Source organism: Amblyraja radiata, chromosome 6 (assembly GCF_010909765.2).
Source record: "Amblyraja radiata isolate CabotCenter1 chromosome 6, sAmbRad1.1.pri, whole genome shotgun sequence".
Classification (NCBI taxonomy): Eukaryota; Metazoa; Chordata; class Chondrichthyes; order Rajiformes; family Rajidae; genus Amblyraja; species Amblyraja radiata.
In genome coordinates this window covers 87,042,149-87,069,913 of record NC_045961.1, presented here as the reverse complement: position 1 = coordinate 87,069,913, position 27,765 = coordinate 87,042,149, and the positions used below count along the sequence as shown (strand labels likewise).

The window sequence follows — 27,765 nt, the reverse complement described above, 5'->3', positions numbered from 1 at the left end:
GGACTCTATCTTTCCCTCTCAAACCCATTCTCCTGCCTTCTCCCCATTACCTCTGACACCTGTATCAATCAAGAATCTATCAATCTCCTCCTGAAAAATGTCCATTGACGACCTCCACAGCTGTCTGGCAATGAATTCCACAGTTCACCACCCTCTGACTTCAGAAATTCCTGCTCATCTCCTTCCTAAAGGAATGTCTTTTAATTCTGAGGCTGTGGCCACTGGTCCTAGACTCTCCCACTAGTGGAAACATCCTCTCCAAATCCACTCCATTCAGGTTTTTACCAGGCTGGGACAGGCGGCAACAGCTTCACACCATGTCCCAAAGCTTGTGTCCTGTCCTGCATCACCCAAGACAGCAGAGATGTTATAGGAGAGGCAAGCACCGTAACAAAGTAGCTCACGATGGTTTGGGTAACATTTAGGAATGTCTATGCATGGCACATCATGAATATTACTGAAGAACGGTCTTGACCCGAACTATAATCTATAACTTTTCTCCAGAGATGCTGCCTGACCCACTGAGTTACTCCAGCACTCTGTGACATATCACCTATCCATGTTCTCCACAGATGCTGCCTGACTCACTGAGTTACTCCAGCACTCTGTGATATGTCACCTATCCATGTTCTCCACAGATGCTGCCTGACTCGCTGTGTTACTCCAGCATTCAGTGAAACGTTGCCTATTCGTATTCTCCGCAGATGCTGCCTGACCCACTGAGTTACACCAGCACTTTGTGACTATTTTCCCTTCACCCATCTGCCCAAGCCCACTCTCCCCCCTCCTTTCCTATGTTCCTTTCCACCCATAAACCTCTCTCCGCCTTTACATTTCACTCCTCTTTCATATCTGCTCTACTTATCTACATGCATTTTTCTTCTTCACTTTTTAGTCATAGAATGATTCAGTGTGGAAACAGGCCCTTCAGCCCAACTTGCTCACACCGACCGACATGGCCCATCTAAACTAGTCCCACTCGCACGCGTTTGGCCCATATCCATCTAAATCTGTCCTATCCATGTACGTGTCCAAATGTCTCTTAAACATAGGATAGTCCCAGCCTTAACTACCTCCCCTGGCAGCTCGTTACATACACCCAGCACCCTTTGTGTGAAAAAACTACCTCAGATTCCTGTTAATTTCTGAAATATTGGTCATAAATTTGGTGCAAAAATGCTCCAAAATAAGGCTCAGAATGGATCAGAGTGCATCTAAACCCCCTGAGCTTTCAGGGCCCTTAAGCGGGCCCTGGACCCTGGCATCGAGAGACTTCACGCTTCGCGCTCGTGATGTGCGCTGGGCGCACATTATTTCACATTACGTTTTTTGTAATCCTGTCATGCCACCCCCCTTTTTGAAAAGCTTCGTACGGGCCTGAATGCTGTGGCTGATCGAATATACTGCATTCAAGGACATGCTGGAATGAATATCCAGATGCCCATCCTGCTCCAGTCAGACCTTTAAACTCTTAATGGGTAGGGGTGTCGGGAAAAGAGATTGCAAACTTGGAAGAAAACAAAAATAATTTGTTCACTTGAGCAAACTAGAGGGTTGAGTTCAATATATTCACTATTATAATAGAGAAAATGCTGGGCAATGAATTTCAGACTTGAAACGTTAAAGGTTTCTCTATCGGCAGATGCTGCCTGGGGCAGCTTAATTGTGCAGCAGTAGAGTTGCTGCCACACAGTGCGAGACCCGGGTTCCATCCTTATTACAGGTGATTTCTTTACGGAGTTTGTACGTTCTCCCTGTGACCGTGTAGGGTTTCACTGTGTGTTCCGATGTCCTCCCACACACAAGACCTGTAGGTTGATAAGCTTCGGTAAAATTTGTAAATTGTTCCTAGTGTGTAGGATAGTGCTACAGGGCGATCGCTGGTGGGCCGAAGTGTCTGTTTCTGTTCTGTATCTAAAGTCTGACCTGGTGTTCCTGGCATTTTCCACTATTTTGGATTTCCAGCAGCTGCAGCTTTCATCATTGCCCAAAGCCTCTGATTTTACCAGGAAATTTGTAGCCATGCAAATTGAAGTAGATTCAGAAATGTTGGCAATGCTCTTGGGGCAGCTATGGATGGAAACTGAACCCAGTTTATTTGGTAGGACTAGAAGTTGAGTTTAGTTTAGAGATACAGCGCGAAACAGGCTCTTCGGCCCACTGAGTCCGCGCCGACCAGCTATCCGCGCACACTGACACCATCCTACACACTCGGGACAATTTACAATTACAATTACACCAAGCCAATTAACCTGCTAACCTGTACGTCTTTGGAATATGGGAGGAAACTGGAGAAAAGCCACGCAGGTCACTGGGTGAACGTACAAATTCCGTACAGCCAGCACCCGTAGTCGGGATCGAACCCGGGTCTTTGTTGCTGTAAGGCAGCAACTCTACTGCTGTGCTGCCTGGTGTAACAGTTCTAAACAAAGCTAGGGAAGGTGGGGCCAGTATAAAGCAGAATATGATAGTCTGAAGCTTTAAAAGTTCTGGGATCAAGCACTTTGCATCAATAACTATCAAATGTTTCTAATATGTAGTGCCTTACACTATCATTTGTGGATGATCTGTCATGTTACCCTTTGAACATCTAAGTGGTTAGTAATTTGTTAGTTCCATAGGCTATTTAATACTTTAGCTGCTATGTTTTCATTAAGTAGATAATCCTTTTTCCTGGCCAGACACGATGAAGGCTGCGAGCATGGATTTAAATTGGCACCAGGAACTAGTGCGACATTGAGGTTAATTGCACATGGTATATCCTGGAGGTGAGATGGTTTGAGGGGGAAGTTCCAGGGCTGCATGGAGATGTAGACCATAGGGGGGGGGGGGGGGGGGGGGGGGCTGTACAAGGTGGGCAGGAACCTGGTGGGCTGAAGGACTGTGCACCTCAGGCTGTAGAAGGACTTGTAAAGCAAGAAAGCTGGCTGGTGTGAAAGACTGCTCTCTTGTCTAAGCCAGGGCTTCACTGGAACAGTGGGGCTTTTCCTGTATCTACTGCTTCCATTCCTCCAGATTTCAGTGTTGTGCTGATTGTGATTTCCCACCCTACACCAAGTTGTTGCTTTTCCTCCTTGTAAATACCTTAGTCTCACACAAGTTGAAGCACTGGTTCATCATCATATAAGCAGCACATCACACGTTCAGTCTGCTGCAGCTACTGGAGACCAAAGATCTGCTCTAAGATCTTTGCTGAAGACAGTAGGCAAGTACTTACAATATAAAGCATGGATTTAGGCGGAGTTATAATTACTAAACATTCTGATTGACTAACATGCAATAGCCAATCTACACTCCCCACCTGCTTTTTAATTTAATGGTAATGAATTACCTCCACACCTCCTGCTTTATTCCAAATCCACTTTCTCTTGTTCCATCTTTTGCCTCTACTTTTAAAGACTGCGTTCTAGTTCTAATGCAAGTTCACTGAGTGGAAATATTAACTTTCCACACATTTTGCATTCATCCTATTTCATTCCTGTTTATTGTCATATTTCTTGCTACATAATCTCACTTGCTCCTTGTGAAATCGTGAATATGGATTTTCATTGAAGATTGGACAGTTTCATGGATGGGATAGGTTTAGAGATGTGGGCCAAATGTTAGCAGGTGGGACTAGTGTCGATGGGGCACGATGGCAGAGGGACTGTTGTTGCACTGCCTATAAAGCAGAGCAAAGGTAGAATTGATTATAGACAGAGTACAAACACAGGCCCTTTGGTCCTACTTGTCCTCGCTGATCAAAAGATAAACCTGACCCATTCCCTTTTGTCTATGTTTGACCCATCTTCCTCCAAACCTTTCTTATCTAAGTACCCATCCAGGTATTTTTTTTAAAACATTGTTTACCTCTCTTCAACCTTCCCACTTCTGCCAGCAGCTCGTTCCACATAGCCAGCACCCTCTGTGGATAAATTTGCCACTCAGGTCACCTCTACTCTCAAGTTTTAGACTAGATTGTAAAGTGACACAGTGACACATTACAAGTACAGAAGTTGCACCACTTCCATCTCCCATGGGAAGGGCTGACAGGGCTTGTTAGCATTGAGTGGGACCCATCTGGGAGGTATTTCTGCTGATAGAAACAGAAGACAGGGAAACAATTCCAGCTATTGAGCAACAAACAAATATATATTTGCAGAAAGATTTGTAAAATTGCTTCTTTTTCTACTGCCAGGATCTGTTAAATTTGTTTCCAGTTTACTTCCTTGTTCAATGCATTATATATACATCGAGGATAACCAGTAATGTTTTCCTTTTTTCTGTTTCAAATGATTTTTTCCAACTATTTGAAGGAAGGAACTGCAGATGCTATTTTATACTGTATACACAAAATGCTGGAGTAACTCAGCATGTCAGCTTAAGGATAAGGGGGAAATCCTTTAAAACCGAGATGAGAAGAACTTTTTTCACACAGAGAGTGGTGAATCTCTGGAACTCCCTGGCACAGAGGGTAGTCGAGGCCAGTTCATTGGCTATATTTAAGAGGGAGTTAGATGTGGCCCTTGTGGCTATGGGGATCAGAGGGTATGGAGAGAAGGCAGGTACGGGATACTGAGTTGGATGATCAGCCATGATCATATTGAATGGCGGTGCAGGCTCGAAGGGCCGAATGGCCTACTCCTGCACCTCATTTCTATGTTTCTATGTCAGGCTGCATATCCAGAGAAAAGAGATAGGTGATATTTTGGGTCTAGACCCTTCTTCAGATGGAGAGGCGGGGGAGAGCGAAACTAGAAGTATGAAAATATTTCAAACAAATCAGAGTCGGCACCAATGACCAAGGAAAGGTTGAACCCACAATAGTCCATTGTTGGCTGTGGAAGAGGTGATAACAGAGGGATATACAATGGAACCAATAGGTTGATTTCTCTAACAGCTTACAACCCAGCGGTATGAATAATTTCAGGTTGCTTCTGCATTCACTCTCTCTGCCCTCTCCTCCCCTAGACGTACTGCTGGTCCCAACATTATGGGCTACACATTTCGTTGGTCTTCGGTGCCAGCTCTGATTTGTTCTGAACCTTTTCATACCATTAGTTTCCCTCTCCCCTGAATCTCAGTCTAAAGTATCTTGATCCAAAACCTCACACATTCCTATTCTCCAGAGATGTTGTCTGACCCGCTGAGTTACTCCAGCATTTTGTGTCCTAGTTCCAACTATATTCTAGATAGGTGCAGGAGTAGACCATTTGCTCTGTAATGAATAAGTTGATATACTGTAACTTTCATTCAAGTTCACTTTCACTCCCCAATAAAACTTTTTCCAGTTGCAGGGTTATAGACGTAGAAACATAGAAAATTGGTGCAGGAGTAGGCTATACGACCCTTCAAGCCAGCACTGCTATTCAATATGATATTGCTGATCATCCAAATTCAGTGAACCATTCCTGCTTTTTCCCCATATCCCTTGATTCCATTAGCCCAAAGAGCTAAATCTAACTCATTCTTGAAAACATCCAATGAATTGGCAGAGAATTCCACAGATTCACAACTCTCTTGGTTTTTTTTCCTCATCTCAATTCTAAATGGACTACCCTGTTAAGGTTCATTTTTTACTTCAGATAACAACACAAAGATTAGTAATCAAGTAGTAAAATCTTTATTTCGCCCAGGCGGGTGTGGCTGTCAATCTTACAGTATGTAAAATACAGGCTATACAGAGTCACTCCATCCCCACACAAAGAGGTAATGTTCAATCAGATATATTTATACACCAATAATCAGCGATTTATGGCGGGGTCTCGCAGCAGTCCAGCTAAAAAACTAAGCGGACACAAGTTGTGTGCTTGAGACGTGTTTTAATCGGTCAGTTACAACTCCCTACTCCTCAAATGGGCACGGGCGTTGCCCGACCTTAAATACCCCTAAGTGTCAACCCTGTGACCTGCACCTCCCACACCGACACCTAACTCCTCCCTCCAGAGCAGAGTGTTCGCTCTGCCAGTGGCCGACCACCAGGTGCGTCAAATTACCCCCCCCCCCCCCCAGAACCAGAGGCACCGAAACAGAGGGGACGCCGAATGAGGCGGCCAGATTGCGTAGATACGTCCCCTTGCACAGGGGACTTGCCCGGTCCGGAATAATTCAAGGGGACCTGGGAAGGCGGGCGCCCACGATGGGGTGGTTGAGCCACCTGTACTGGCTCGCTCAGGTACTTCCATCCTGTGCGGCGTGTCCACGGGCCAGCCGCCGCCTGTTCCGATGGCCTGGTGCCGTCGCGAGTTAGATGTCATCCACGGGCTGGCTCACCCGTCTATCCGGGCCATGGTTGCCATGGTGGCTGCGAGGTTTATATGGCACGGGCTGCGGAAGCAAGTCGGATGCTGGGCCCGGGCGTGCATTCCATGCCAAGCGTCTAAGGTACATCGACACGTCCGGGCGCCGGTTCAAGATTTTGTGGTGCCAAGCCGGCGGTTCGACAATGTACACGTGGACATCGTGGGGCCGCGGCCTCCATCCCGGGGTGTTTCGCACCTGCTGACGGTGGAGGACCGTTTTATGTGGTGGCCTGAGGCTATCCCGCTAATAGACACCTCCGCCCGGTCGTGCGCTCGTGCCCTCATGGCTAATTTGGTGGCCCGCTTCGGGGTTCCTCTGATCTTTCCTCCTATGTCATTGGCAACTTTAAAACATGAATTGTCTGTTTGTCCTTCAGCCATTGTATCAATTTTCCTATTTCTTTCGCTGTTGCTGGAGGTCAATTAGCTACGATTAAGTGTGATTCAGAGGTGTCTCCCATCTCAAATCGATCCCTTTGGTTTTATTCCTCATCCTGGGACCCCAAAGAACAAAGAAGGGGTCACTGTTAATTGTTCAAGTTTATTCAACCAGGGGGAGACTCGTTCCTGGTATCCGGGATTAGGGAGGCACGTATATAATTCAGTGCAATGCGGTCGCTTATGTTCATGGCTGATTTTAACAAGATACTGTAAATACTGGCCTTTTAAAAAAAAAAATATTGTATGGCTTTTACCTCCAGTCTTGCAGGAGGACATCCACGTTCATACTTCCTTTTTCCAGTTTCCAATTCTTTCGCAATAAATTAGGTGTATCCAACGAGGATTATTTTCGACCTTCACTGCTGTAGGTGTAGTTAATAGTACTGGGATGGGCTCCTTCCACCGTTCTCCTAATTTCCTCCGATCCCAATTTCTTATCAGTTTGTGATCTCCTGGTTGTAAGGATTCGCTGTTATGGTCAGCTGATAGTGGTTTCTGCATTCCAATGGTTCAGTGGTTTCTGTAAGACTGACAAGGTTTGGGTCAATTGCTGTGCACATGTAATGAATTCATCATTAAGGTCCTGTCCAGTCTCAGTCAAGGCTTTACTTAAACTCTTTAACTACTTACAAGGCAGACCCTTTAAAATAGGTAATTATAAAGAAAAATCAATTTAAAAATGATTCCCAATTCTTTCAATCTATCTCCCCAATTTCAAATTAACAGATTTTTTGGAGATAAAGACATTTCCAATTCTCATCCAATACCTCAATCTGAATTCCACATGGCCAGTGCGCAATTCAGATCTCTCTTAAATTCAATTCAAAAGATAATTCTTAAAGAGACACTACCTTTTTAAAACACTTGAGACTCTACAAAGATTTATCACATAAATGAGCAAGCTCATACAATGGCATCCTATTTCATCTGAATTATAGGATTAATTCACCATTCACCCAGAACCGGTTCCACAAACAATTAACAGTTTTTAAACTCACTCTCTCAACACCCTCTTTGCTGTGACTCACAAATTTCCACACCTCATGCAATATGCTGAATCTCATATATTCACACAAGTTAAAGCAATAACATTCTCACTCAAGAATAAAACAGTTATACACTCTTCAAGGAAATCATGCAAAACTCTTAAAACTTTGATACACCCATAAATGTTCATACATTGTTCATAAATACAACATATACTGAAGAATGGTCTCAACCCAAAACACACATTTCTGTTCTTACTCGACTCTCTCTCTTGCTCTCTCTCTCTCTCTTTCTCTCTCTCTTTGTTGCTGCTTCTACTGCCCCCCGCCCCCCCCTCTTAGATACAGGTCATTTCATTAAAGTTCAAAGTGTAAGCTACATTCCACATTCCCTTCCCTCCTTATCAGTAAGCGTGAGGAAGTGTATATAGTGTAAAAGGAAAACATCAGGTACACAAATTTGTCCGAGAGCGGTGAGCCAGAGGCCCATCAAAGGGTCAACGGCGCAGCCCTCTCGTTTCCAAAGATCTTTTTACATGGCAGAACTTTACATTAATTAACTTTACATTCCCTTGTCTGACAGAGCCATTCTGTCTACTAGAATCTTTGGTTCTGTGGGGACCATTGTGCAGAATTTGTAATCTGCTGTGCGGGCAGTATTGTCAGCTAGGGCATTCCCCCGGGGGGGCTTCGTTGTGGCCACTTGTATGGGCATTGCCCTTAATAATGGTCAGTTGGACTGGGAGGGCTAACGCGTGCAGTAGCTGGTGCAGTAGCAAGCGCTGTTTTATGTTGCGAAAGTCTTCTTTTTGTTGGTGAGAGAGAATTGCTGCAGTGCCTTGGCAGAGACACCAGCATTGAGTAGTTTAATGTATCCACTGCCCGCAGAAATTAATCAAGCCCAGAAATGGGATTGATCCGATTCCCTGTCATTCACAAACCAGATCAACTTCGGACAAAGGACCAGTGACCCAGGCACTGTTAGGAGTTCAGACTCAAGGGGTCCGATAGTGCACTTTCTACTCCCTTCGAGACCCCAGCCAAACTGTAGCCTGTTACTCAGTCTTCAGAGATTGTTTCCAGCAAGATCCTGCTCAACTACGCCAATGTTAAGGTTTGTTTTTACTTCAAACAGATAACAACACAAAGATTAGTAATCAAGTAGTAAAATCTTTATTTCGCCCAGGCGGGTGTGGCTGTCACTCTTACAGTATGTAAAATACAGACTATACAGAGTCACTCTTTCTCAACACAAAGAGATAATGTTCAATCAGATATATTTATACCCCATTAATCAGCGATTCAGCAATACTTTATCTTACAGAGCATTGTACAGCCGCTTGCCTGTTAAGAAAGGTTCTTCTGAGAGAAGAAAGGTTAGCCCATATATGGTTATGCTGAAGAAGCTATTTTTCTGCAGATCAGTAGGGGGCGCTGCTCTGGCAGCAGCCTGTCAGCAGCGCGTTAGTTTTTTCAACTTTTTTTATTTTTTTAGTATGTTTTAAAGTATGTGTTTGATGTTTCTCGGTGTGTTTTTATGGGGGATGGTGTGGGGGGGGTAGGGGGGAAACCGCTTCGGTCGCCTCCTCCATGGAAAGGCGACTTTTTCCAGGTCGCCTCCCCGGTGGCCTAACATCAAGGATCGGCGCGGCCTTTCCCGGAGACGCGCCCGGGGCTTCAGCGGCGGGCGCAGCGTGGACTCTCGGCGTGGAGCGGGTGAGCCCTCGCTGGAGGGGAGCGCTCCGTTTCGCTGGCCTGGGGCAGCCGGCAGCCTGAAATCGCGGTCTGCAGAGCTCCAGCTGGTGCGGCGTCTACAGCCCGGGATCCCTCATGGGGGACCCGGGGGGGGAAGAAGAAGCCACCACTGCTGGCCCGCGGCCAACTTCTACCGCGGGCCCGGCGTGAACTTAACCTCACCCCTGGAGGGGAGCTTCGACCGCCGGCCCTGCAGTCTACGGTGCTTCTGGCTGCGGCGGAGACTTTAAATCTCGACCGCCGGCCTGCGGCCTACACCAACTTAAAGCCGCGGTCTCCGGTGAGGAAGAGCCGATCCTGGACTGACTCTGGTCCTGTCCACGGGGGGGAAATGGAGGAGGACTGGCCAAATTTTGTGCCTTCCACCACAGTGATGAATGCTGTGGTGGATGTTTGTGTTACATTTTTATTGTGGTTATGTGTACTTTATTATTGTACCGCTGCAGACAACCCAAATTCCACCGATCCTGGTTGCGTGGCAAATAAATTCTATCAATAAATTCTATCAATTTGTTTTTTTTACCTAGTTGACACACATTATAATCTTATAGAGTAAAGAGTACGAGCCAAGAGTCCGAACATGCTCCTAATTGCTTTTCTCTCTGATATAAACATTCATGTATTTGTGCTGTTATCTCATTAGTGTTATGGAAGAAGGGAGAAAATATTTCTGTTAGCCTTGTTAGTGTAATAGGAGAAAGGTGAGTGCATCCATTTTATTCCTCCTAATCTACAGCTGAATCCATTTTGTAGCTTTTAAATCTTTAAACTTTTTCACCCCTTATTCTTAAACTGTGATCCCTGGTTCTGGACTCCCCCAACATGGGGAACATTTTTCCTGCATCTAGCCTGTCCAATCCATTAAGAATTTTATATTTCCATAATGGGCCTGTGCCACTTAGACGATTTTTTGAGTGACTACAGGCGACTGCCGCAAAATTTTCAACATGTTGAACATTTTTCGGCGACAGTGGCGACAATTTTTGCTGTCGTAGGTTGTCGCCAGGTGTCGTTGGTGAATTCCATTAAAATTAGTCCCTGGCAGTCACCTGAAGAGTTGCCTAAGTGGGACAGGCCCATTAGATCCCCTCTCATCTTTCTAAATCCCGGTGACTACAAGCCCAGTCGACCCATTCTTACTTCAGATGTCAGTCCTGTTATCCTGGGAATTAACCTGGTGAAACTATGCTGCACTTCCTCAATAGCAGGAATATCCTTCCTCAAATTAGGAAACCAAAACTGCATACAATACTCCAGGTGTGGTCTCACCAGGGCCATGTACAACTGCAGTAGGACCTCCTTGCTCCTCAAATCCTCTTGCAATTAAGGCCAACATGCCATTAGCTTTCTTCACTGCCTGTTGTACCTGCATGCCTACTTTTAGTGACTGATGTACAAGGACACCCAGGTCTCATTGCACCTCCTCTTTTTGCTAATCTGACACCATTCAGATAATAATCTGCCTTCCTGTTCTTGCCACCAAAGTGGATAACCTCACATTTATCCACATTATACTGCATCTGCCCACTCTGACCCATTAATTCCTACTCTTTGCTTCCTGTCTGCCAGCCAAACTACCAGTAGGCTTGTTGGAGCAAGTTGACTGGAATGGTGACATTTTCACAGATGCGAATATTATGCTATTGACAAACTTTGAAAATGTAAAGCGATTAATGGAATTTCTAGCACCTTATGTGGGACCTTGTCAAAGGCTTTTTGAAAGTCCAGATACACCACATCTACTTATCCATTCTACTTGTTATATCCTCAAAAATTTCTAGAAGATTAGTCAAGCATGATTTCCCCTTCATAAATCCATGCTGACTTTGACGGATCCTGTCACTGCTTTCCAAATGCACTGCTATCGACTGAAGCATCATCCCCACTACTGATGTAAGGCTAACTAGTCTATAACTCCCCGTTTTCTCTCTCCCTCCTTTCTTAAAAAGTGGGGTTACATTAGCTACACTCCAGTCTACAGGAACTGATTGAATTGAATTGAATCCTTTATTTGTCATTCAGACCTTTCGGTCTGAACGAAATGCTGTTGCCTGCAGCCATACATGTAATAATAACAACACACAATAAACACAAATTAACATCCACCACAGTGAGTTCACCAAACACCTCCTCACTGTGATGGAGGCAAAAGTCTTAGAGTTACTGTCTCTTCCTTCCTCTTCTCCCTCTGCGCCGAGACGATACCCCACCGGGCGATGGTAAGTCAGTCCCGCGGTTCAAGCTCCGCGGCCCGGGGGTGGTCGAAGCTGCCGCCCTCCAGTCCAGCGGACGCAGCTGTTGCAACGGGTGCTCCGGAAAACAGGCGGAGTCTATAGACATTGGAAAATGATCACCAATGCATCCACAATTTCTAGGGCCACCTCATTGAGAACTCTGGGATGCAGACCATCAGGCCCTGGAAAGTTATCTGCCTTCAGTCCCAACAGTTTACCTAACACCATTACCTGATTAATGTGGATTGCCCTCAGTTCCTCCCAACTTTTCAGCATGAGGGCCACATTATATATTTAGCACATTTTGCAGGTCATAGGAAAAAATAAAGAAATGTCAGTTTTATAAATTTAATGAACTAAAAAAAGAACTTAAGTAAAACAAATGGAAGAAATTCAACACAAAACTTGTAGCCATGAATCAAGGTTAACCAATGAAATCATAAAGTTTTATGCAACCACTCTAAGAGGAAGGATGGAATTGTTTTTTGGATTTCAAAATGTAATTGAATTGAGGATCCAAATTTGAGGAGCCAGTTATGAGGATGGACTTCAAATGCTCATCAGATAAATTTGCTCGATATTTAGACTTGATATACTTCATTCTTGAAAATGTTTGTTCACAGAGGTATGCTGCAACAAAATTGGACACAAATCTACAAGCAAATTGCTTCAAATATGGAAACTGCTCAGGCTTCAAAAATTTGTGAAACTCAATCAGATTTCCTTCTTTGTAGATCAATAATTTCCATTTGAAACTGACAGGAGATTTTCAATATTGCAATAAAATCGATTTTGAAAGCCTGATTTCATTTGCTTTGGCATCAAGGTCAGAAAATCGCTCCTGAAATTGTTTTTTCAACCCTAAAATTACTTCATTTGCGAATGAGGAAGGAAATTCTTCTCACTTTTCTCTTGTAATTCTTCACAACATGGGAAATGAGCCAAATTATGAACTTTCACCTTGCCTTCAAGTAACAGCAGTTTTGCTCTGAATGCCTTGACATGAGCAAAAAAGTCACAAATCCATTTATTTTTTTTGCCTTGAAGCTTCAAATTCAATTGATTCATACAGCTTGTCACATCTGGTTCAGGATGATTTTTCTCTATTAGAAATGAATCAATATCCTTTCTGAGCTGAAAGAAGGGCAATAAAACCTTTCCACAACTAACCCATCGAACTGCTGAATAATAGTCAACATACTCAGAATCAATTTTTTCCAGAAAAGCACAAAACTGGTGATGATTGAGTCCATGAGATTGAATGAAATTCACCACAGAAGCGACATGTTTCAAAACACAAGACATATCAACATACTTTCCGCACAATGCTTGTTGATTAATAATGCAATGAATCCCCCAACCTCGAAACTTTTGAGATTTGCCCAACCAAACCCTTCTTCGCCCCAGACATATTCTTTCCTCCATCAATTGTTATGCATTGCAATTGATATCCACTTCAGGTTATATTCTGACACGGTTTTATGCAATTCATTGAAGATGTCCTCTCAAGTTACTGTATTTTGCATACTATGAACTGATGCTAATTCTTGGGTGACATTAAATTCACTGTCAACACCACGGATGAATACTAGGAGTTGTGAGGCATCACACACATCAGTTGATTCATCCAACACGAGAGAATACCAGCAAAAACTTCTTACTTTGTCCAAAATTTGCTGAACTATGTTATGTCCTAAATCTTCAATTCTACGAGCAACAGTATTTGGCACAAGACCGACAATTTTAAAGAGATTTTCTTTTACTGGGAATAACTCTCCCACCACTTCCATCATACACTCTTTGATGAAATCTCCCTCAGTGAAAGGTTTTCCTCTTTTAGCTAACACATAAGCAACTTTGTAGCTGGCCCTGATTAAAGCTTCATTATCAGTTTTATTCCTTCTAGAAACAGCTTGCGATGCAATGATTTAAACTTTTCTGAATGCTGTGTTCCTGTGAACTGGGAATAACTTGAGCCATGTTTGGTCTCATAGTGCCGACGCATATTGTGCTCCTTCAAAACAGCAACAGTGTCTTTACATATGAGGCATAAAGTTTTATCATTTGCTTGCACAAAAAAGTAATTTATGCCCCATTCCTCATTAAACGAACGACACTCACTGCCCACTCTTCTTTTCTTTTTTCCTTTCATAACTGAAAAGCATAGAAATAAAATTTATATCTGAAAAATCAGAAGGCATAACATTTGTATGTACTGGGTGTTTCAAAAACGTTATTTTTTAATGTACAGGGCATTCCAAATTATGTAAAATTTTAATGTATAGTGTTTCAAAAGATGTAAATTTTATAATGTTCAGGATGTTTCAAAAAGAGCAAGTTTTTAATGTATTTAGAGAGCTTACTGGAGTAAACCATGTGACTGCAAACATAGACCTGGCAGCGGTTGCTCTTGTTTGACTCCTCAATCACTTCACTCAAATGAAAAATTCATTAAGAAATCGATTTTAACTAATAGATAATATATTTTTTAATATATATATTTTATTGGAAGCAAAAATGACTTGACAGTTCTACAACTCTAGCACAGCTTTAGTTTTAACATTTTACAAACAGAATATTAAGTTGAAAGGAGAAGGAAGAGAAGAGAAAGGAAAGAGAAAAATGAAAAGAAGAAGAAAAAAGAGGAGATATGTCCGTCGACCCACCCATGTGCCCGCTCACCCAGCCCTACAATCAGTTTAGAATTCGTGTTCATCCATTGTATTGCTCAAGAAATTAAATAAAAGGAGACCATATTTTTAAAAATTGTTCTGGTTTGTCAATCAAGACAAACCTAATTATTTCAGTAATCCACATCTTCACTGAGGAGACTGCTGTCTTTTCCCAGAATTTAAGTATGTTTTTTTGTTGGTATTAGACCGTAATCGAGAAAGTGTCTTTGAGAAGCCGTTAGGTTGCTACATGCCTCTGATATTCCCAGTATTATCAATTTTGGGTCTGGCTCTAATGTAGTTTTCAGTGTTTTGTAGGTGACGCTGAATACTTCTGTCCAAAAACTTTCTATTTTTGTACACAGTACAAAACTGTGGGTTATGGTGGCTTCTTGAGATTGACATTTATTGCAAAAAGGGGAAACACTGGGGAAAATCTTGTTCAATTTGCTCTTTGAGTAATATAGCCTGTGCAGCACTTTAAACTGTATCAGGCAGTGTCTGGCATTTAGGGAGCAATAGTGGATTTATTGTCAGCTTTCGTCCCAGATATCCTTGGAGATGTGTTGACCCATCTCATCCTCCCATGAACGACTATAAACCTCAGATGATGGGGTGTCGATGTTTTGGAGGGCATTGTAAATGTGGGATATTAACTCATCTGTATCTGCATGTCTATTCAAACACTTATCGAGTTTGTCTGGACCTGCAGAGGAGCAGTCTTGCCTGTATGTTCTCATGTAGTCCCTAACTTGGAGGTATCTGAAAAAATTATTGGTGTTCAGATTGTATTTCTCCTGCAATTCTTGAAAAGGGGAAAGAGTCCCCTTCTGATAAAGGTCTTCCACAGTATTGATTCATCTCATTCTTCCATTGAACAAAAACACCATCTAGAGTAGAGAGTTTAAAAGAGGGATTGTTTGCAATGGGAAGAAGGAGAGACATGTCTCTCAATTTGAGACTGAGCTTCAACTGTTTCAAGATACGAAGAGTACTATGTATTATCGGGTTATGCTCATACGTTGACTTATTTAGGGATATTGGAGAAAGGACAATCGAGCCTATGCAGAAAGGCAAGCAATCTTCTCTTTCCATTTTTAGCCAGTTTGCCTGTTGGTATGTCATCCAGCCAGAAAATTATAGTTTTAATATTTGTTGCCCAATAGTAAAAGAGGAAATTGGGTAAGACTAATCCTCCATTCTCTTTAGATTTGCACAGGTGTCTTTTGTGTATTTGGTGGCTTTTATAGTCCCAAATGAAATTAGTGACAATGAAATCAATTTTTTTGAAGACAATTTTGGGAAGATATATCGGCATTGTCTGGAATAGGTGTGAAATAATATATAATATAATAATAAACTTTATTTATAAAGCGCTTTAAACAACCGCAGTTGCCACAAAGTGCTGTACATGAGAACTCATGGACAAAAAGTTATTACAAACCATTAAAAACCGTAAAACGAAGGACTAAAAACAGTAAAAATTAAAAGACATTAAAAGCACTAAGAAAAGGAGTAATGTCTCAGCCAGTGTCGAAAGCCAGAGAATAAAAATGAGTTTTTAGGGAGGATTTGAAGATGGACAGTGAGGGGGCCTGTCTGATGTGCAACGGCAAGGTGTTCCAAAGTGCCGGAGCAGCAACAGAAAAGGCTCTATCCCCTCTGAGCTTCCGCTTAGACCGTGGTACCTCAAGGAGTAGCTGATCAGCTGACCTGAGGTACCGGGCAGGAGCATATAGGTGGAGCAGCTCAGAGAGGTAAGGCGGGGCGAGCCCATTCAACGATTTGAAAACAAATAAAATAATTTTAAAATGAACTCGAAAGCTGCGGGAGAAAGATCATCTTTACGGCATTAAGTCTGCCGAGGAGGGAAATAGGCAGTGCTTTCCAAAATTGAAAATACTTATGAAGTTTAGTAATTAATGGAGGGAAATTTGTTTTAAACAGAAGGGAATACTTTCTGGTAATGTGAACTCCGAGGTATCTGAATTTTTCAGTAACAATTCTAAAGGGAAACTGTTGGAGCAGGGTGACGTCTTGTTCTTTTATCGCCATCATTTCGCTTTTGTTCCAATTGATTCTGTAGCCAGAAAAGTAACCAAATTGATCTATAGTGGTTAGTAAATTTGGAATACTGATTCGGAGGTTAGTAACGTATAAAAGTACATCGTCTGCATATAAGGAAATTTTGTTAATAGTGTGTTTAGTATTGTATCCATATATGCCTGGGTGGGACCTAATATTACTGGCAAGAGATTCTATGCCTAATGCAAATAGCATCGGGGAGAGAGAGCGCATCCTTGTCTATTGCCCCTGAATAGGTAACATTTAAGTGAAAGCATTTGATTTGTTAGTATTCTGGCAGTCGGATTAGTATATAGAAGCTTCACCCATGAGGTGAAGTTTTCGCACAATTGGAATTTTTCCAACACTGTGAAAAGATAAGGCCATTCCACTTGGTCGAAAGCTTTTTCTGCGTCCAGTGAAATGATTGTTAGGTCTTCGTTTGGTATTCTCTGCGAATAAATTATATTAAACAGGCGTCTCAGATTATAAAATGAGTGTCATTTAGGTATGAACACGGTTTGATCTGGGTGTAAAAGTTTGCCAATGACTAGGTTAAGTCTACGAGCCAAAGTCTTGGCTAGAATCTTCTGGTCAGTATTTAAGAGGGCAATTGCTCTATAAGGTCCCCGCCCTTCAAGGTTTTTATCTTTTTTGGGAATTAACGTAATAATTGATTCTGCCGGAGTCTGCGGTAAAGTCTGCTCTTTGAATGCTTGGGTAGAGAGGCTTTGTAGACGTGGGGAAATTATGTCATTGAATTTTTAATAAAATTCGTTATTGAGCCCGTCTGGGCCAGGAGTCTTTCCATTTTTCAGTGATTTAATGGTCTCTGAAATGTCCTTTATTGTTATCTCTGCACCTAATTCCTCACGTTCCGTCTCACTGAGAGATGGGAGATTGCACTTATCAAGACAGATCTTCATCTTCGCTGAATCGGCTGATGTTTGTGACGAGTATAGGGTTTGATAAAATTGTAGAAATCTTTCATTGATATCTTTGGGCAGTGAGAGCAGTTTGCCTTTTTCTGATCTGAATTTATGTATGGTACGGTCATTCTCTAATTTGCGGAGTTGTCGTGCTAAACGTTTATGTGGTTTAACGCCGAATTCAAAGTATTTTTGTTTAGTGTATTGAAATGCCGTACTGATTCTTGCCGAGAGTATCTGGTTTAATTTGAATTTGAGTGCAGCTATCTTATTGTGTTTTATTGTGGACGGGTCAGCCACAATTTCTAAGTCTAATTGTTTTATTTGTTTTTCTAACTACAATTGTTCTGCCCTATTTCTCTTATTTTGAGAGGCTTGGTATGAAATGATGCAGCCTCTAAGGTAGGCTTTAAAAGTTTCCCAAAGCAAAGATGGAGAAATACCAGGAGTGTCATCTCTCAATTTTTTTAAAAATCTGTACCTTCAGGTAGTCACAACACCTAGCCTCTGCAGGTATTTGTGGGTTAAATATCCAGCACGGCTGTCTATTTGCCGTTCCTTCCAGTTTTACAGAAAATGAAGAGGGCAAGAGGGAAATAATATTTTAACACGTTCCGTTCAGGTTAGATTAGATTAGGTTAGTTTAGATTAGGTTAGTTTAGATTAGGTTAGTTTAGATTAGATTAGGTTAGATTAGGAAAGGTTAAACTAGGTTAGGTTAGATTAGGTTAGTTTACATTAGGTTTATATGGCAACAAATAATATTCAATTTTTAAAAAGAGCTTGAGATATCGGAATATATATATGCCATAGGTATATAATTATTTATAAAACAGAAAAAGTACAGTGACCACCAGTGGGCATGCAGACAGTAAAGAAATATCATATGATATAATGGCTGAGTGAGCACATGTGTGTCACCATTGCAGTGACTCACGAGTGGGCACTCCGCTGAGAAATCAATAAAATTTTAAATTATTGTTAAGTAAAATGACAAAAACAAACACTTAATTTAATAGCCCGCGGCAAACTGACGTGAATTCTTACATTCCTTGCCTTCCTCGTGCCGATTAAAAGAGGGTGTTTGTCACGTACAACTAACGGTAACCTGTCAGCAGCTGCACACAAACCCTCAACTTGATAGCCTACGGCAAACTGACACTGTCACAGAACCTGCTAAATTATGTTTTTAGCCCGCTGCACGGAATGTGTTAAGAGCTTGCTGCGGGCCAGATAAAATCTCGTGGCGGGCCAGATGTGGCCTGCGGGCCATAGTTTGGAGACCCCTTCATTAGACCCTCAGTCCCCTAGTAATTCTGGGAGATTGTTTGTGTCTTCCTTAGTGAAGACAGAACCAAAGTACTCGTTTAACTGGTCTGCTATTTCCTTGTTTCCCATTATAAATTTACCAGTTTCTGACTGTGAGGACCTACACTTGTCTTCACTAATCTTTTCCTCTTCACATATCTAAAGAAGCTTTTAGAGTCAGTTTTTATATTCCCTGCAAGCTTTCTTTCATGTATTTCATGTAGGGCTATGGGGAGTGTTGTAGAGCAGAGGGATCTAGGAGTACAGGTACATAGATCCTTGAAAGTCGCATCACAGGTTAATAGGGTGATCAAAAAGGCTTTTGGCACAGATGGGCAAGTTGGGCTGAAGGGCTTGTTTCCATGCTGTATGACTATGACTATAACAGCTCTGACCTGCATTTCACAGCTTTTACACTTCCCTTTGTTTTCTCCCTCTAATCTGTTAATCGGGTGGTTCTGTAAACTTCAGAACCACCTGGGCTACCTACCGCATCCCTTTAGAGCTACCCAACAGTAGCTTGGATATAGGGTGCAAGTTGTAGCAGGAGTTAAAAGTTGCATGTAACAAAGAGAATGCCACTGGGGTTATGGGCGATTTCAATATGCAAGTAGAAAAACAGGTTCATTCTGGACCCCAAGAAAGGGAGTGCCTCCGAGATGGATTCTTAGAGCAGCTTGTACTGGAGCCTCCCAGAGAGTAGGCAATTCTGGATTTAGTGTTGTCTAATGAATCAGATTTAATAAGGGAACTCAAGGTAAAGGAAGCGCTAGGAAGTAGTGACCATATATAAGATAAGTTTTAATCTGCAATTTCAGAGGGAGAAGGTTAAATCAGGAGTGTCAATGTTGCAGTTGATCAAAGGGGACTAGGAAGGCATGAGAGAGGAGCTGGCCAAGGTTGACTAGAAAAGGATCCTAGCAGGAATGATGGTGGAACAGCTATGTCAGGAATTTCTGGGCATAATCCAGAAGAAGCAGGATCATTTCATTCCAAAGATGAAGAAAGATTCTAAGGGGAGTAAGAGGCAACCGTGGCTGACAAGGGAAGTTAGGGATGGAATAAAACTAAAAGAAAAGGTGTGTAACATAGCAAAGAGTAGCGGGAAGCCAAAGGATTGGGAAATTTTCAAAGGACAGCAGAAGGTAACAAAAAGGGCAATATGGGGTGAAAAGATGAAATACGAGGGTAAGCTGGCCAAGAATATAAAGAAGGATAGTAAAAGCTTCCTTTAGTATGTTAAGAGAAAAAGATTAGTAAGGACAAATGTGGGTCCCTTGAAGGTAGAAACAGGTAGAATTATTATGGGGAACAAGGAAATGACAGAAGAGTTGAACAGGTACTTTGGGTCTGTCGTCAATAAGGAAGACACAAACAATCTCCCAGATGTACTCGAGGACAGAGGATCTAGGGAGACAGAGGAACTAATTGAAATTTGCATTAGGGGAGAAATAGTATTGGGTAGACTGATGGGACTGAAAGCTGAAAAACCCCAGGGCCTGATGGGCTGCATCCCAGGGAACTCAAGGAGGTGGCTCTAGAAAACGTTGACGCATTGGTGATCAGTTTCCAATGTTCTATAGATTCATGATCAGTTCCTGTAGATCGGAGGGTAACTAATGTTATCCCACAAAGAGCGAGAGAGCGCCCTGATCCTGTCTCTCTCTCCCTACCTCACCCACCCCTCTATGCCGCCCGCGCTCTGTGGCAATGGTCGTCCCGTCTACCCGTCGCCCGGGTGAATGGCTGCAACCATCCGTCTCCTCCGCAACAGCCTCCGCTGCTGTAACTCACCCTCACGGCCCTCTCGGAGGAGATCTTCTCCACCAGCTCATCTAAACTCATGGTTCCCACTGTGATGAACACCAACTCCATACCCCCCCAGGACCCAGCCTGGCAGTGGCAGTGAGCAGGCAGGCAGGCGGGCGGGCAGGGCGGGGACGGGCCAAATGGCAGCAGCGTGTGCGGGTGGGCATGGTGGGGACGTGCCGAGCGGCAGCAGCGGACGGTCGGACAGGACAGGGACGGGCTGCGCAACGGCTGAAAATGGAAAATGGCGGTGCAAGGTCGAAGGGCCAAATGGCCTCCTCCTGCACCTGTTTTCTATGTTTACAGTATTTCCTTTGTCCTACCTGTCCCTCCACTTTTCATTTTAACTCGAACCCGTTTCTTGCTCTCCCGGTTTGAACGAGGAGTTGGAAAAAATTGGTTTAAATTCAACTCACGGAAAATGGAAACTATACATACTCTTATGCGACAACAACCAGATGATTTTTCACCTGATCTTCCCTTATGATGTATCTATACACTGCAAATAGATTGATTGTAATCATGTATCGTCTTTCTGCTGACTGGTTAACATGCAACAAAAAGCTTTTTACTGTACCTCAGTACACTGGGAATTATACTCTTCAGCCCATTTTCTCAGTAAAAGCGCCATTCTCCTTTTTCAGTCTTTTCTTAAGATTTTAGAGATACTGCGTGGAAACAGACCCTTTGGCCCAACGAGTCCATCCCGACCAGCAATCACCCCGTACACTAACACCGTCCTACACACTAGGGGCTTTATTTTTACAATTTTACCGAAGCCAATTAACCAACAAACCTGTGCGTCTTTGGAGCGTCTTTGAATTGAGAGCATCCAGAGAAAACCCACGTGGACACAAGCAGAATGTACAAACTCCGTACAGACAGAATGTGCAAACTTCTTCAGACTGAGCATCAGGGGAGAGAGAGTTACAGAGATATGTGTAAGAGATCAAAAGAGATGAAGTAAAGGAAAATATAGAATAGACAATTGATAGCTAGGAGAAGGTGACAACAAAGCAAACAGAGATAAAATGTAATCAGGGACAGTCAGACTGGTCAGAGAACTGGGAAGGGGGAGAGATGGAGAGAGAGGGAAAACAAGGGTTACTTGAAGTTAGAGAAGTCAATATTCATACCGCTGGGGTGTAAGTTATATTGATTTTTGTTCTTACATATACCGAGATATAGTGAAAAGCTTTGTTTTGCGTGTTATCCAGGCAAATCATACCATACACGTACTGTATATCAGAAAATGCAAAAGAAAATAAACAGAATACAGAATATAGTGTCATAGCTAGAGGTAGTGTAGATAAAAAAGTGTAACGGCTCTCACAAAGTGGATTGGAAGATTGGGAATTCATCTCTAGCATTAGAGAGGTCCGTCTGTTAATCCTGGCTAAATTGGACCAGTCAGGACTTCAAAATGGGGTTAAGTGTCAGGGCTTGCTGGGAGATTTGGTCAAATTGGGATTGCTCTCTGCAGAGCTGGGACAGTTTGTGAGAGGTGCCAGAGTCTGGAACTTAGATACAATTCATATGCAAAGAATAGGAAGCCCTGCAAGCCTTGTCAATCTGATACATGTTGTAAATAGCTTGTAAATAATGTTGCAGAATCTGACTCTGCTGGATGTTTACTGGATGGGGTGTTAAGCCTTGTCATAGAGTTCTGTTAATCAGAGTAAATGTTTCAAAAGTTGACTTCATCTCGAAGTCCATTGTGAATACAATGTATTGAACTGGTGTATCATTGGGTTAGGGAAATGTCTGTTATGTATGGGGTTAATCGATATCTGTAATTGGGTAACTGGAAGACAACCCCCGTGTGGATCGGCCCTCAGGTTCGTGGGGCATATAAAAGGCCGTGATCACGAGGCTCAAGGTCGATCTTCTTGAGGAACTTCTGGTGTGTCTCTGTCTGCGCGAGGCCTAGTGGGCTTGAACAGATAGACACAGGGATCGAATCTGCGGTGGAGGATAGGTACAGTGTGTGATATGTGACATGCTTTTGGTAAAATAAAATTTAGTTAATTCAAGTGCTTGATTCAGTGTTTTTACTGAAACTAGACTGGGGGAAAGCTCAGAAACGAGCAATTATCACATCCAAGTCTAATAACAGCAGGGAAGTAGCTGTTCTTTAATCTGGTGGTACATGCTTTCAAGATTTTGAATCTTCTGCCTGGTGGGAGAGGGGAGAGGAGAGAATGGCCATGGTATGTGTGAGTGGTCCTTGATTACATTTGCTGATTTCACAAGACAATGTGAAGTGTACAGCAAATGGGAGTTGATGGAGAGTGAGGATTGTAAAATTGTACAAGGCATTGGTGAGACCAAATCTGGAGTATGGTGTACAATTTTGGTCGCCCAATTATAGGAAGGATGTCAACAAAATAGAGAGAGTACAGAGGAGATTTACTAGAATGTTGCCTGGGTTTCAACAACTAAGTTACAGAGATAGGTTGAATAAATTAGGTCTTTATTCTCTGGAGCGCAGAAGGTTAAGGGGGGACTTGATAGAGGTCTTTAAAATGATGAGAGGGATAGACAGAGTTGATGTGGACAAGCTTTTCCCTTTGAGAATAGGGAAGATTCAAACAAGAGGACATGACTTCAGAATTAAGGGACAGAAGTTTAGGGGTAACATGAGGGGGAACTTCTTTACTCAGAGAGTGGTAGCGGTGTGGAATGAGCTTCCAGTGGAAGTGGTGGCGGCAGGTTCGTTGGTATCATTTAAAAATAAATTGGATAGGCATATGGATGAGAAGGGAATGGAGGGTTATGGTATGAGTGCAGGCAGGTGGGACTAAGGGAAAAAAGTTGTTCGGCATGGACTTGTAGGGCCGAGATGGCCTGTTTCCGTGCTGTAATTGTTATATGGTTATATGTTATATGGTTATAGGAGTAAGGGGAGCCTGGTTTGTGTGACGGACTAGTCTGCATTCACAACTCATTGCTATTTAGTGCGGTCTTGCTCAGAGCAGTTCCCATACCAACCGTTGATGTCACGCAACCCGATAAAATGCTTTCTATGGTGCATCTGTGGAAGGTGGTAAGAGTTATTGGAGACATGCCAAATTTATTTAGCCTTCTGAGAACATAGAGGCATTTGTGTGCTTCCTTGGCTTTTGCATAATTTGTTGGGCAGGACAAATGGTTGGTGATATTTACATCTCGGAATTCGAAGCCTTCGGCTATCGCAACTTGAGCACAATTGATACTGACTGGGGCGTGTACTTCACTCCACTTTCTGAAGTCAATAAGTAGCTCCTTTGTTTTGCTGACATTGAGTGATATTGCTGATTTGACACCAGGCATTTAAACTCGTTATCTCCTTTCTGTTCTCTGTCTCGTCAGATCAAGCCTACGATACTGATGTCACATGTAAATGGAGTAAGAACATTTGATAGGTAGAGGTAGAATAGCAAAGGGGCTGAGAATGCAGCCTTGCGAGGCATGCTGAACAATGCTATGGCATCTGTTCTGTACAGCTAAGCAGATCAATGTGACCTTGGTTTCACATCTCACCTGGAAAACCACACCTGTGAAGGTCCACTGGATCCTTTGTGTTGCAGAGGGTGTGCAGCTTGAGCTGTGTGTTCAAGGTGCTGATGTGGACCTTGAACTGACAGAGACAACAGTGCTTTCCACAGAATTGCGTTCACATTTAAATATATACTAACGTTAGAAATCTAGATGAAGACATTAAATCGCTCATCAAATATCTTCTCAAAAACTAGTATTGTTGTGCAAAACAGGAAAGGTCACTCCTATCTTGCATTTTGCAACTACATTGGCAAATAAGACAATTTATGTTCTCACATGCAATAAAAAAAGCCTTTGTCAGTACCTGGTTCTCAGTTGCTGTTGAAAACTTGCCGATTAGAGGGTTTGTGATTTCTATATTTCAATGTCCTTGTCTGGTAACCACTCATGTTTTCTCCCATGGACTAACAACAAGATCTAAAGGAACAAGATTTGTTTCTCTTTCACATTGGTAGTCACTCAGCTGTTACTCCATTCTTAATAATTTACAGATGGAGTATTATATTACGTATCAGTTGTGCTGCTGCAAGTAAATGTTTAATTGCACCGTTTACTCAAAGTCACCGTAGAAGGGGCTCGACCCGAAACGTCACCCATTCCTTCTCGCTAGAGATGCTGCCTGTCCCGCTGAGTTACTCCAGCATTCTGTGTCTATCCTGTCCTGTAGTGTTCTACATTCTCTGATTTTTTTTTACCCGTCTGGTTCACTGCCCTCTTGATTTCTTCCTCTTTACCAAACTATGCTGTCATGTATAATCTCCTTAATCACCTCCCACTGCTTGCCAAGTCTTCACTGTGCATATCTATGCTCATTCTATGCTCAGCATGCATACACATGATCTAGCTACGCTAACAATGAGAGTGAACAATGTGTTTAAGAAGAAAAGGCAGATGCTGGAAAATCGAAGGTAGACAAAAGTGCTGGAGAAACTCAGCGGGTGCAGCAGCATCTATGGAGCGAAGGAAATAGGCAACGTTTCGGGCCGAAACCCTTCTTCAGACTGATGGCAGGTAGGGGGGGGGGGGCAAAAGGATTTGAGTATAGGAGCAGGGAGCTTCTACTGCAGGGAGGTTCTACTGCAGTGTGTAGGATAGTGTTAGTGTATAGGGACCATTTATTGTATTGTATTGTTATCAATATATTGTCATTATCTCATATTAGAGACAACAAAATGAATTTTCTTTACAGTCAAGTATCATAAAAAATAAATAAATAATAAATAAATAAAACATTAAAATGGGGGAAAAAAGCACAAACACAGAAGTCCACAACACAACACAGTGGCACCAAAGTTGAGGAAGGTATCATAGTCCAGCCAGCCTCCCCTCCGATCTTCCCAGATGTTCACCCTCTCAGAGATAGCATTCTACCCCGATAATGGGAACGACGTGTTTTGTTTATATAAAACCTCTGTATCATTCGTATCTCTTACATTTTGTAAAAATTGGTTTCTGAAAACTAAGACCAATTTTCTCCGGCTTCACTCTGTTAAAATGAAACATACCTGGGTAATTAAGTCAAAGCCATGAGGCCGGCGAGAGGCCAACAAAGGTAAGTCATGTGACTTATAACTGTTGCAAAGTGGAAAAGTACTGGGAAGGAGGAGATAGGTGGGAGCAAGTGATTAACTGATGATAGGGGAATGTCTGCAAGTGATTGGGTATGGAAATGCACCGGGGGTGGGACATGCAGAGTTGAACATACTATAAAAAGAGGCGATCCTTTGTTTAAGACAGAGCATTCACTTGGGCTGGTGAAGTGAAGGGTTCCAGCTTTTATTTGCAAATAAAGGTTTAAACTTCTTGAAGAATTCTCCGCGTCGCCTGAGTTAATTTCGAGTATTGGAAACCACAACAGCGCCCCGTATCTCTCCTCAGCTCAGAATACAAAGTCTTTGCACGGGCAATGGTGAATCGCCTGGGTCCCTTGCTGTCCCAAGTGATCAACCAGGACCAGTCCTACACAATCCCGGGTCGGGCCATCCAGAACAATATCCATCTGGTCCGGGACCTGATACATCTGTCCCAGGGGGCTGGACAGTCAGTCACCTTTCTCTCCCTTGACCAGGAGAAGGCGTTTGACAGGGTGGATCACGACTACCTTCTTGGGACTCTGCAGGCGTTCGGATTTGGACCGTACTTCGTGGCCCGAGTCCAGCTTTTGTACGCTGCTGCGGAATGCCTTGTTAAGGTCAACGGCTCTTTGTTGGCCCCCGTTCACTTTAGGAGAGGGGTACTTCAAGGATATCCCATGTCTGGCCAGCTGTATTCCATCTGTGTAGAGCCATTCCTGTACCTTCTCCGGAGGCGGTTGGCAGGCCTGGCTTAACTGGGACCTGGGGTGGAGGTGCTTCTTTCGGCCTATGCCGATGATGTCCATTTGATGTACACCGACCCTGTTGACCTGTGGAGGATGCGCGAATGCCAGCAGGTTTTCTCGGCTGCATCCTCCGCCAGGATCAACTGGGGGAAGTGTTCTGGTCTCTTGGTGTCTCAGTGTGAGGTGGACTCCCTGCCGGAAGAGATGACAGCTTATGCTTGGAGCACCATGCACCTCCTCTACCTGGGAGCCTACTTGAGTCCCACTGAGGGGGCTTGATCGGCAAACTGGCAGGAGCTAGAGGCGAAGGTCGTCGCCCAGCTAGGGGGTTAGTTAGGCCTTCTTGGCGTGCTGCCTTACCGGGGAGAGCATTGGTCATAAACCAGCTGGTGGCCTTTATGTTGTGGTACCGGCTGGCCACTCTGGTCCCGCCCTCTTTATTGGTCACCATGATCCAGAGGAGGTTGGTGAACTTCTTCTGGGGAGAGAAGAATCATTGGGTCGCAACATGAGCGGCCTTTCCGAGATGCCAAGCGTGCCGTTCTGTGACGCGGAGAGGTGCGTACCGTACAGGCTGCTGCTGCACACTCTGTACTTCCTCGCCCTTGTCTTCTGTCCGGACATGCCCTGGCGGTCCATGTTACCACCTGACGGCGGGTGTGGTCCTCAGTGGAGGTCTCTATAAGGGAGTCCTCCCCCTTTACATCGGGGCCCTGGGCTGGAGGGTGTTGCACATGGTTGTGGCCTGTAACAGATACTTGAGCCGGTTCACGGACTCGCCAGCCGCCTGTCACTTCTGCGGCGAGGAAGAGACCGTGTTTCATTTGTACATGCAGTGTGAGAGGTTGCAGCCCGTTCGACTATCTGAAGGGGCTGTTCCTCAAGTTTTGGCTACATTTTAACCCCACGCTCCTGACATTTCGGCACCCGGTACAGAGGGGGGAAGGTCGGGAGGGGATCTCCCTGTCCGTCTGCTCCTGGGCCTGGCCAAGATGGCCATTCACAGGTCCAGGCAGTGGGTAGTTGACGGCTGCACCAAGGTTGACAGCCTGACCCTTTTCTGGGCATATGTCTGTGCCCGCGTGTCCCTGGAGAGGGAACACGCGGTGTCCACGGGGACTTTGGAGGCCTTCCGTGAACGTTGGTCACTGCGGGAGGTTAAGTGTTTTGTTGATAAAGTTGCCGTTATATTAATTTGATGATCGTTTGTTTGTAAAACTGTCAACATAGGCAGTCTTTGATTGTGTTAATTTGTATGTTTATTGTTATTTTTTGAATAAAAGTATTTGTATAATAAAAACAATTTAAAAAAACAGTGCCTTGTGATATTGTTGACAAAGATTGTAACATAGTTGTTTGATAATCAGTATATTTGATACTTAAAAATATTTGTTTTACTATAGAAACAGACATAGAAACATAGAAA

The 27,765-nt window shown here is 43.4% G+C and overlaps 2 long non-coding RNA genes across 2 annotated transcripts; one reads left to right on the top strand and one right to left on the bottom strand.

Moving 5' to 3' along the window:
- Positions 1-3,337: 3,337 nt before the first annotated feature.
- LOC116974542 lies at positions 3,338-24,371 on the bottom strand. The gene is made up of 3 exons (XR_004412383.1): positions 24,324-24,371; positions 6,977-7,242; positions 3,338-3,661 (listed from the first exon to the last, which is right to left on the bottom strand). It is a non-coding gene; the product is annotated as an uncharacterized LOC116974542 (long non-coding RNA).
- LOC116974543 lies at positions 8,824-27,765 on the top strand. The gene is made up of 3 exons (XR_004412384.1): positions 8,824-8,943; positions 19,444-19,446; positions 27,749-27,765. It is a non-coding gene; the product is annotated as an uncharacterized LOC116974543 (long non-coding RNA).